This window comes from Aedes aegypti, chromosome 1 (assembly GCF_002204515.2).
Source record: "Aedes aegypti strain LVP_AGWG chromosome 1, AaegL5.0 Primary Assembly, whole genome shotgun sequence".
In the NCBI taxonomy this organism is placed as follows: domain Eukaryota; kingdom Metazoa; phylum Arthropoda; class Insecta; order Diptera; family Culicidae; genus Aedes; species Aedes aegypti.
The window spans coordinates 238,291,874-238,300,659 of NC_035107.1; the positions used below are offsets into that span (position 1 = coordinate 238,291,874).

General features: G+C 34.1%; 1 protein-coding gene across 5 annotated transcripts in view; it reads right to left on the minus strand.

Annotated features, from left to right (window-relative positions):
- The window catches only part of LOC5574917 (ras-related and estrogen-regulated growth inhibitor-like protein), a 272,312-nt gene extending 264,057 nt beyond the window's left edge, over positions 1-8,255 (minus strand). For 2 of the 5 annotated variants that reach the window (XM_021837329.1, XM_021837327.1), the window contains exons 1-2: positions 8,171-8,255; positions 7,369-7,480 (exon numbers count right to left, since the gene is read on the minus strand). The gene's annotated coding sequence lies outside the window, so the exon portion shown is untranslated. Of the gene's footprint in view, positions 1-7,281; positions 7,481-7,643; positions 7,936-8,170 lie in introns of those variants that run through there. The other 3 variants (XM_001661672.2, XM_021837326.1, XM_021837328.1) reach the window with 2 other exon arrangements.
- Between the last annotated feature and the right edge of the window lie 531 nt (positions 8,256-8,786).

Genomic DNA, 8,786 nt, shown 5'->3' on the forward strand with positions numbered 1-8,786 from the left:
GGAGAGGCAGGAAAACAAAATCAGCACAACAAGCCTGAGTGACGCCCTAGCAAACGAAGCAAATAGCGTGAAGAAGTTGTTGAAATTCTTGCCAGAAGCAGGATAACGCTAAATTGCAAGTTAAATAAATTTTCTCAAAACTTTCATTGCTTAAAAGGGAAGATTCAAAAATAATGTCCACCTTTTTTGGGAATTCTAAACCCCCTATTCCCTTCCTCTCATGCTTTTTTTAATGGGGTAGAAGCACCGATTTTGGCCATAAGGCGGTTTTAGCCATAGTGGGAATACACACCGTTTTACATAGCCAATTAGCATAAATCCTTTTTCGTTCAGTACATCACATGATAGAGTTACATTCATTTGGGGGCCTTCCTTAGCCGACTGGTTAGAGTCCGCGGCAACAAAGTAATGCAATGTGTCTGGGTTCGATTCCCGGTCGGTCCAGGATCTTTTCGTAATGGAAATTTCCTTAACTTCCATGGGCATAAAGTATCATCGTACCTTCACCACGATATACGATGCGAAAATGGCAATTCAGGCAAAGAAAGTTCTCAGTTAATAACTGGGGAAGTGCTCTTAGAACATTACGCTGAACAGCCTTATCTGTTCCAGTGGAGACGTTAATGACAATAAGAAGAATGAGATACATTTATTTACTTGTCCGAATTGATTCAATACATAAAGAAACCAATCCATTTTTCTTAAAATTTCAACTCCCATACACCTTATTTGGCCAGGGTATTTCTAATTTGACCACTTTCATAATAAATCAAGGCCCGAGGAGGAAAAAATAACTCGCAATGACTTATGCATACCATATTTTGGTATCATACCTTTATTAGGTATTGTTCAGTTGTCAATATCTCATTTTGGTATTATAATACTATTGGAAAAAAAATATTTAAAACAATTAAAAATACTTCTTCTTGGTATTAGATACCTATTGAGGCCTGCTGGAGGTATTGAACTACTACCTACTACCTCATTCAGGTTGTAAGTATTGGAAATTATCTGGTATGGTTTAGCTAGTTAGTTTGGTATTCAGTAGTTATTTTCTTCTGCTCGGGTGTGATTGGCCAATTTCGGAACCGAAACTAAATCTCTGGCCAAAACTGGTTCTGATGACCCATAGTGACCAACGAGATTATCATAGCGAAAAAATGGTTTTCATTCAGTTCCGATATTTTACATACATAATATGGATTGAAAGCTTGCATTTGGCATATATGTAGTATAAATGGGGCTTGCCATATAATTCTTATTGACATTTTCTTTTAGGCTGGCCAAAACCGGTGCTTTTACCATGCCTAATTTTTAAAGACCCTCCCTTCTTTAAATGATGGACGTAATTTTCAAATCACCCCTAACACAGCTAGAAAGAGCTTGAATAAAAGCAGTATTGCCAGATTATTGGTTTCAAAATCATGTTATTCCATTGAAAATATATTGCTAATATTTGTTAGGAAATGTGTGAAGCTTTGTTTGAATTAGTTAATCTGTGATATGAATATTTGAAACAAAAAAATGTCTTAAAACATATATGAGATGTTTTTACCTTTTCATTTGAGATTCATTTGTATCTTCAGCACAATAATCTCAGGTCGTCACCTAAACACAATGAATCATTCTACAATCATGACAAACGTAACGAAAAAATGTTATAGTTACAGAAATAGATGGTTCGATATTACACTCAGGTTGAAGTGACAAGACGTCACGGATTGTGCGGGACAGGCCCGGTTTTGAACCACCTGCCCCGTATCACCGAAAGTCCCAGAAAACGTCTCGGATAAAAAAAATAATGGAATTTGTACTTGATATATGAATAATGATGCTGTTCATTGTTATTTTTGGTCCATGGAGCAAGCCGTCCAGTATGTTAATTTTCAAAATTAGCAAGCCGTCCAGCTCCATGGACCAAAAATATTTCGATCAAGATCTTAACAGGATTCACGCAGGATCTAGTCAATATCTTATCAGAATATAATTCTGGTAGAAATCATAATTTACATAGTATTTTCGAGTGGAAATTTCCACAATATTTCAGGTACAGTCTTGTCAAAACACTCACAAGTTACGATACAGCATTTATTAATTTGGGGCGCATGATTCGGTACAGAATCTTCTCATGGCACTGTTGGGGAACCTTTTATGATTCTGTTCAGTATCTCTCAATGATTTTGTTCTGCTTTCAAAATATTTTGTCAATTCCTGCATTTTTTCAGAATCACGTCTGAATTCTGAGGATATTTGTTTATCAAACTAACTGATCGAATATAGCTCAGAATCTTTTTAGGTTTAGAATATGTCTTGAAATATACTCAATTAAGAATCTTAAAAGAATTAAGTTCGAAATACTATAACATTTTGCTGAAGTTTACTTCTTAAAAAATAAAGTTCGAAAATATCGCGTGATTCTGATCAAAACTTATTTTTTTATATCTTTTATCTACTGAGTATTGAAAACTCTTCCACGACAGTTTGTGAAAACCTTACTAGAATATGTATAATTTTAAGCAAAAGTGCTATAAGTTGAAAACTTCTTATAAAAATTGAACAATCATAAAAACAATGATTATCCTCGATATTTTTATTAATTATCAAAATTATTAATGAAAAATGTGTACTTTACAACTTTTTTAAACCAGTTTTCAATAGTTCACAAATTGTGTCCCGCATTGTAACTAAACTAACACTTTAACTTAGGTACAATTTTCAATAATCAATTAATTTAAGAATCTGTGGAAACTACTTACACAGGCAAGAAAAAATGATAAATTGCACTATATATGCAGCCATTCCATGAATAACCGATCTAGTGGGTCACCGAATTCCGTGAAAATTTGCTATTTTGTTCCTTATCTGAAATAAGGATACACGTGTTTTTGGATTTTTTGATTAGAGTGACCATTTCCGAAATAAGATTAGAAGATAAATCGCGATTGTGCTTAATTTTTATTAAAAAAAAATTATAACTTTTGAATCGTTTGACCGATTTTCAATCTTTTTGGACGAAATGAAAGCTAATGATTTTGACTTTTCAGTTAAAATATGAAATTTTAAAAAAAAAAGTTTTGTTTTTACATGTAAAAAAACATAATTTCCGTTTTTTGAAGGCTTCGGGACCGAAGGGGCTATTGCTGTTCTCATTTTTTCTAGAAAGTTCAGTTAATTTTACGTTCACTGTAAAATTTTCAGCCATGTATGTTTTTTAGTTATTGAGATATATTTTTTTGAAAATAAAAACTCAGTCATTTTTCATCACCACACATTCTAGGTCTCAGCGCATTAATTTTTTTATTTAAAAAAAGCATAGCTTCTGAACAGCTCAACCGCTTTCCAATTTTTTTTTATGGAATGAGAGCTTAAGATTTCACCTTTCAAAAAAAAAAAAAAAAATGAAAAATCCGAAAAAAAAATTTGAAATAACATGGAAAATTTTAAAAATTTCTAGTTTTTATATAAATTTTTATTTATTTTAACTTGAAAAAATTTTTTTTTCAAAGTTTCATATTTTTGAAAAGTTGAAATCTTAAGCTTTCATTGCGTAGAAAAAGATTGAAAAACGGTAGAGCTGTTCAAAAGTTATGATTTTTTTTTTTAAATAAAAAATCTAATGCGCTGAGACCGACAGTGTGAGATTAAAAAATGACTGATTATGTATTTTCAAAAAAATATATATCTAAAAAACTAAAAAACATACATCGCAGAAAATTTTACAGTAAACGTAAAAGAATAGCAATAGCCCCTTTGGTCCCGACGCCTTCAAAACACGAAAAAAACGGAAATTATTGATTTTTTTCATGTTAAAAAACATTTTTTGTGGAATTTTATATTTTTCTTGAAAATTCAAAATCGCGATTTTTCTGGTCACCTTATTTCGGAAATGGTCACCCCAATCAAAAAATCCGAAAACACGTGAATCCTTATTTCGGATAAGGAACAACCTAGCAAATTTTCACAGAATTCGGTGACTCACTGGAATGGCTGTATGGTAAAATATTCACAAACTTTCTCTTCTTTAAAAAAAAAACATCTCTACAGTGCTGTTAAATGTCATGGGTATCACGTGACTTTGACAAATGAATATGGTGAATATCTTTCATCCCCGTGGAGAACGTTATCGGAAATTGTTTTCCTGGTGGCCATTTCTGAACTATCATATATGGCCAACCGATATTGGCTGATGCTATATTACATATGACAAAGCTCTATAAGCATTTGGACGTTTATTTTTTTATATTTAACAGCTTTGCATCGGTGTCTTTCATATTTTGTTAAATATATAATGAACTGAACTTCTTTAATATGACGACTCAGTGTATTTTAATTATCATTTGTAGTACCGTAATCCGGGGGCAAATTGATCACTATTTCACAACTTTTTGTCATGTTTTCCTTTGAAATCCAAAAGTTGTCATCTTTATTTAGGTAAAATCAGTACTTCATTGATCTCTATCAGTTAACGTAATCAATTTTTTATGAAATAAAATTTAACATTTCATAAAATTAGTTTTAATATCAAAAATTGAAAATGACACATTGGGGCGAAATTGATCACTATATAATAAAGCATATTTTGGAATGTAAAATTTTCCTATCAACTAAATTTGGGTCTCCTGAATCTGAAAATGATGTCAAAATTCTTACAACTCGTGTATATCATCATATTATTGCAAAATTAAACTTTGTAAATCTGCATAAAACGCCTAAATGTATGCAATTTCCCTTGAAATAAGCACGTTCTTGAACAATAAACGCTTTTATAAGCAAACAACTGTTCTTGTAATGCTGTACGATTTCAAAAATGAATTCAGCAGTTCACACTAGAGCTTACACAACATTTTTAACACTCAAAGTTTACATGCTGGCTTAGCACCAACGGATTGTTTAGTGCCGACATTTGCAACAGTATTGCTAACACCTTCAAAAACTGTGAATATTTCTATGCAAAACTGACTTTAATAAAAATTAAATAGCTTAAAATCATCATTAGACATCTATAGTCTAGAAAACATGGAATGTCTGTAATGGCAACGAAGCATTAAGCATCCTTGAAAGGAAATGCTATTCTGTACCGACCTGATCAAATTCACCCCAGTGATCAATTTGCCTCCGGATTACGGTACCTCTAGGGCAATATTAGGCAGATGATGTGAAATAATACGAAATTCATACATGTTATTTTTTTGTTTTATCATTACAAAATTTTGTCATAAATTCGGAACCAATTCAAAAAATCCTATATAAGCTTTTCTCAACGTCACAAATTTCTCATTAGTTGTATCATTAGTTCACCAACAACCTTATATTTGCCAAAAAGCTTTAATAAGTTTGCAATTAGACTTATTCGTCGTTATTTGTTCGTTAGAATTCGTCGTACCTTAACGTTCTTATTGGATACAGGAAAATCAATAAATTACTTCATATTTTTATACAGCTTATGTGAATTATGAAAACTGTACTTTTATCAATGGTTGATAAATGAGGAACTAATTTGTGATTATCAAACATTGAATTCGTGGTATTTGAAAATATGCATCAAATGATCCATTTGCATCACCATGGTTGAGAAAGTAGATCACCAGTAAAAACATAATACATTTTCATAGCAAATAAGATGAAATAATGTATAACAAAAATGATAAAACTTTTATCCTTATTATTAGCGCTTTGCTACATATTTTGAGAGTTTTAAAATATAAAAAGCTTTAGTTTATTAAAACATGATGATAAGTATTTGTAAAACAGATTTCACTAACTCGAACACTTGAAAGGCAACGCAACTAGAAGTTCAACAAAAGTGTTCTTGGATTATTCTCAACCATGTTCTCGGAAGAAACTCGTATTTTTGGTTTTACAAAGTGAACTATTTTAATTTTGTTTGTTAATATATTGATACCAACTGGCTCGCCCAACTCTCACGCTTTCAACAAAATATTTTTTATAATTTGTCCATTTTCAATTATCCTATATGAACCATCATTGACAGTTTTTTTTTTATTTTCCAATATTGCAAATAAAAAAAGTCAATGAGAAAAAGTTAAAGGAAAAAAAACAGTTAAGGATATTAAGATTTATTCAAATTCAAATGACCACTTTGCTGATACAAGATAATAAAACTAGATCCACTTGCCCAATACAATTAAAAGGATAGGGGAAGTTCACCATGTCTGATATACAGTGAATTCTCCCTTACTCGATATTTCCCCTTACTCGATGGAATGCGCGGTCTCTTCCATTTAGCATACTTTGTTCTCTCTGTAAGTCGATACCTCCCTAACTAGATGTTCCCTAACACGCGATCTGTTTGACTTAATCATGCAAGTTTACCTCTCTAACGCGATATTTTCAAAAAAGTTTCAAATATCCTCAAACATGTTAATAAATTGCGGTAAATCCAAATTCAATACATATTATTATTTCCATTATCAAAAAGTCTCTAAATTGTCGAATTGAGCTGATCTTTTTAAACACCCTACCCTACTAACACAATATCCCATCCCCTGATGTCTATGAAGATAGTTTGGGTTCCCTGTATCTTCTTAAGTAAACGTTGATAGATTAACATTCCTTCCCTTCCCCTAGCGATTGTGAGGACGTCGCCAGGTGTACAATGTGATGCTTGTTTTGTGTATTTCTATTATGTTCAAAAAAAAAAAAACGTTCATCTCAAACACTTTTTGCGACACTACATGTAGATTTCTCAAAACCAATAGAGTTGAGCATTGTACACCGCCCACGATTCGTATGGTCGTTAATGCTATGCTATGCTATGCTGCTATGTAATATTAAATTTTTGTTAACTGTAAACAAGGTGTAATGTAGATTAAAATGTAAAAAAATGTTATTATTACGTTATAACGTGTAGTAAAATAACCATAACAAAAAAATCAGAATTTAAAAAAAAAAACGTGTTCTCTATCTCTATTTCTCCCTTCCTCGGTGATCTCTTGAATATCTAATTAGAAAGAGTTGACTGTATTATTTTTTATTTATAAAGCTCTAAAGCAACCAATGTAGAAAGAAAAACACTTTTTTTTTTAATTTAGCTTCTTTTATACAAAGCTACAAACTTGCATGCCCTACATAATTATTTGCAACAACAAACGTAACACAAGTTGAGAGATTTCGTAGAGTATGTAATTCAAAGTTTCTACGTGCTTTTTGTACAACAAATAAAAGTAAAAACAATAGGAAGTGTCTAGCTGCGTCTAGCCGTTCAGTTTCCTAACAAAACCACTACCTAGCGCAATTCATACGTTACTGTTATGTACTCACGTTTTTTATCTGCTGTAGCTTTTATATCCGCTGTTTCATTACCCAACTGATTCTTCCAAAGCACTGAACGACGAACAGTTTACTCACGTTTTCAGGTTTTTCAAAACTAACTTTCTGTTTTCAAAATTTTCTTCGATTATCAACACTGCACCAAAGTGTATAATCTAAATGACCGTCTTTTCTCAAATGGTCTTTATCGCTGTAAATAAATAAATTCAACTTGCAGTAAAGCATTAACTCTCAGTTTCACTTCATCCAGAACATCTAACTCGACATTCCATCTCGCCCGTCCAGTCAAAATATCTTCACATTCTTCACCAGACGAGACAAATATCAAGGTCTTCCAAGCGAGCACTTCCCACGCTTCTTCCGATTCCGCACACACGCATCAAAGTGCTGGCGAATCCGAACCAAAACACAACGCGCGGGAAAGATTAGCACGATCTTCACACCACGATCGCTCGTCTTCTCCCCGGCCAGCTAGTCGCGTTTAGAAAATGCTTCCCAAAACAAAAAGCCCGAAAACGGCCGGGGAAAAGGCGAAATCCTCAACGAAGCAGTCACTCGAAACCGAAAAACGATCCGACGACGATCGCACGGTTTTCCCCCTTGCTCTTGTTCACCGGCAGCCTTTTTTCTAGACTGGAATAGCTCGCTGAAAAGTGCATCCAAGCGCTAAATGTGCGCACTTTGCAAGATTTATCACGCGCGAGGTTTTCGCTCTCGAATTCGGGCGGCGCAGCTCCTGACCACACTCACGCCGCAACGGCACGACCCGACCCGACAGGAAACGACGGCGATAGAACGAAAGTAACGAGCGATCTGTTCCGCTTCGCGCGCGCGCACGTCAACAGAAATTTGCGCGATCGCGGCGAGTTTGTTTTCGTACCCGAAACTCTAGCAGTAGGTAGGCCCAGCATGCAAAAAGTACGACCAGCGCGATCGCTGAACAGAATGAAACTGAGAGCGATCGCCGGTTGCGCTCGAGTGGCAAGGCTCCTCGTCGTCGTCGTCGTGTTTTGGAGTCCGAGCAACGACGGCGACGCCGACGACGCTACGAACGGAATGATCGCGGTTTTGACGATCGTTGCTGGAGTTGGACACACTCGTGGTGAGTTGGGGCGCTTCAGCTGTGGCGCAGTTTTGAAGATAGTCAGAGTAACCGGAGAGATGCAGATGGGAGCTTCTTGTAAGCTTGAGTGCAACATCTCTTTCTTCGGAAGACGGTGCTCCGGAGCGAGAGTTTTTTGGTAAAAATATTACTGTTGGTCTTCAATTTTATTATTTATTTTATTCTAGTGGAATTTCGCATTTAGCGAGTTTGCAACTGTTGGTTCTTATTTACCAATAATCGAACCATTTAAGGGCTAAAAACGGTATATTCGGTAAGTTGTCGATAATAACAGTACAATAAGCAATTTAAATGTATTTTTTTTAAGTACAATTCTTGCAGATATTTCAATATGTATTATAATCTACAGTAACTACATATTATACTTGTTCAG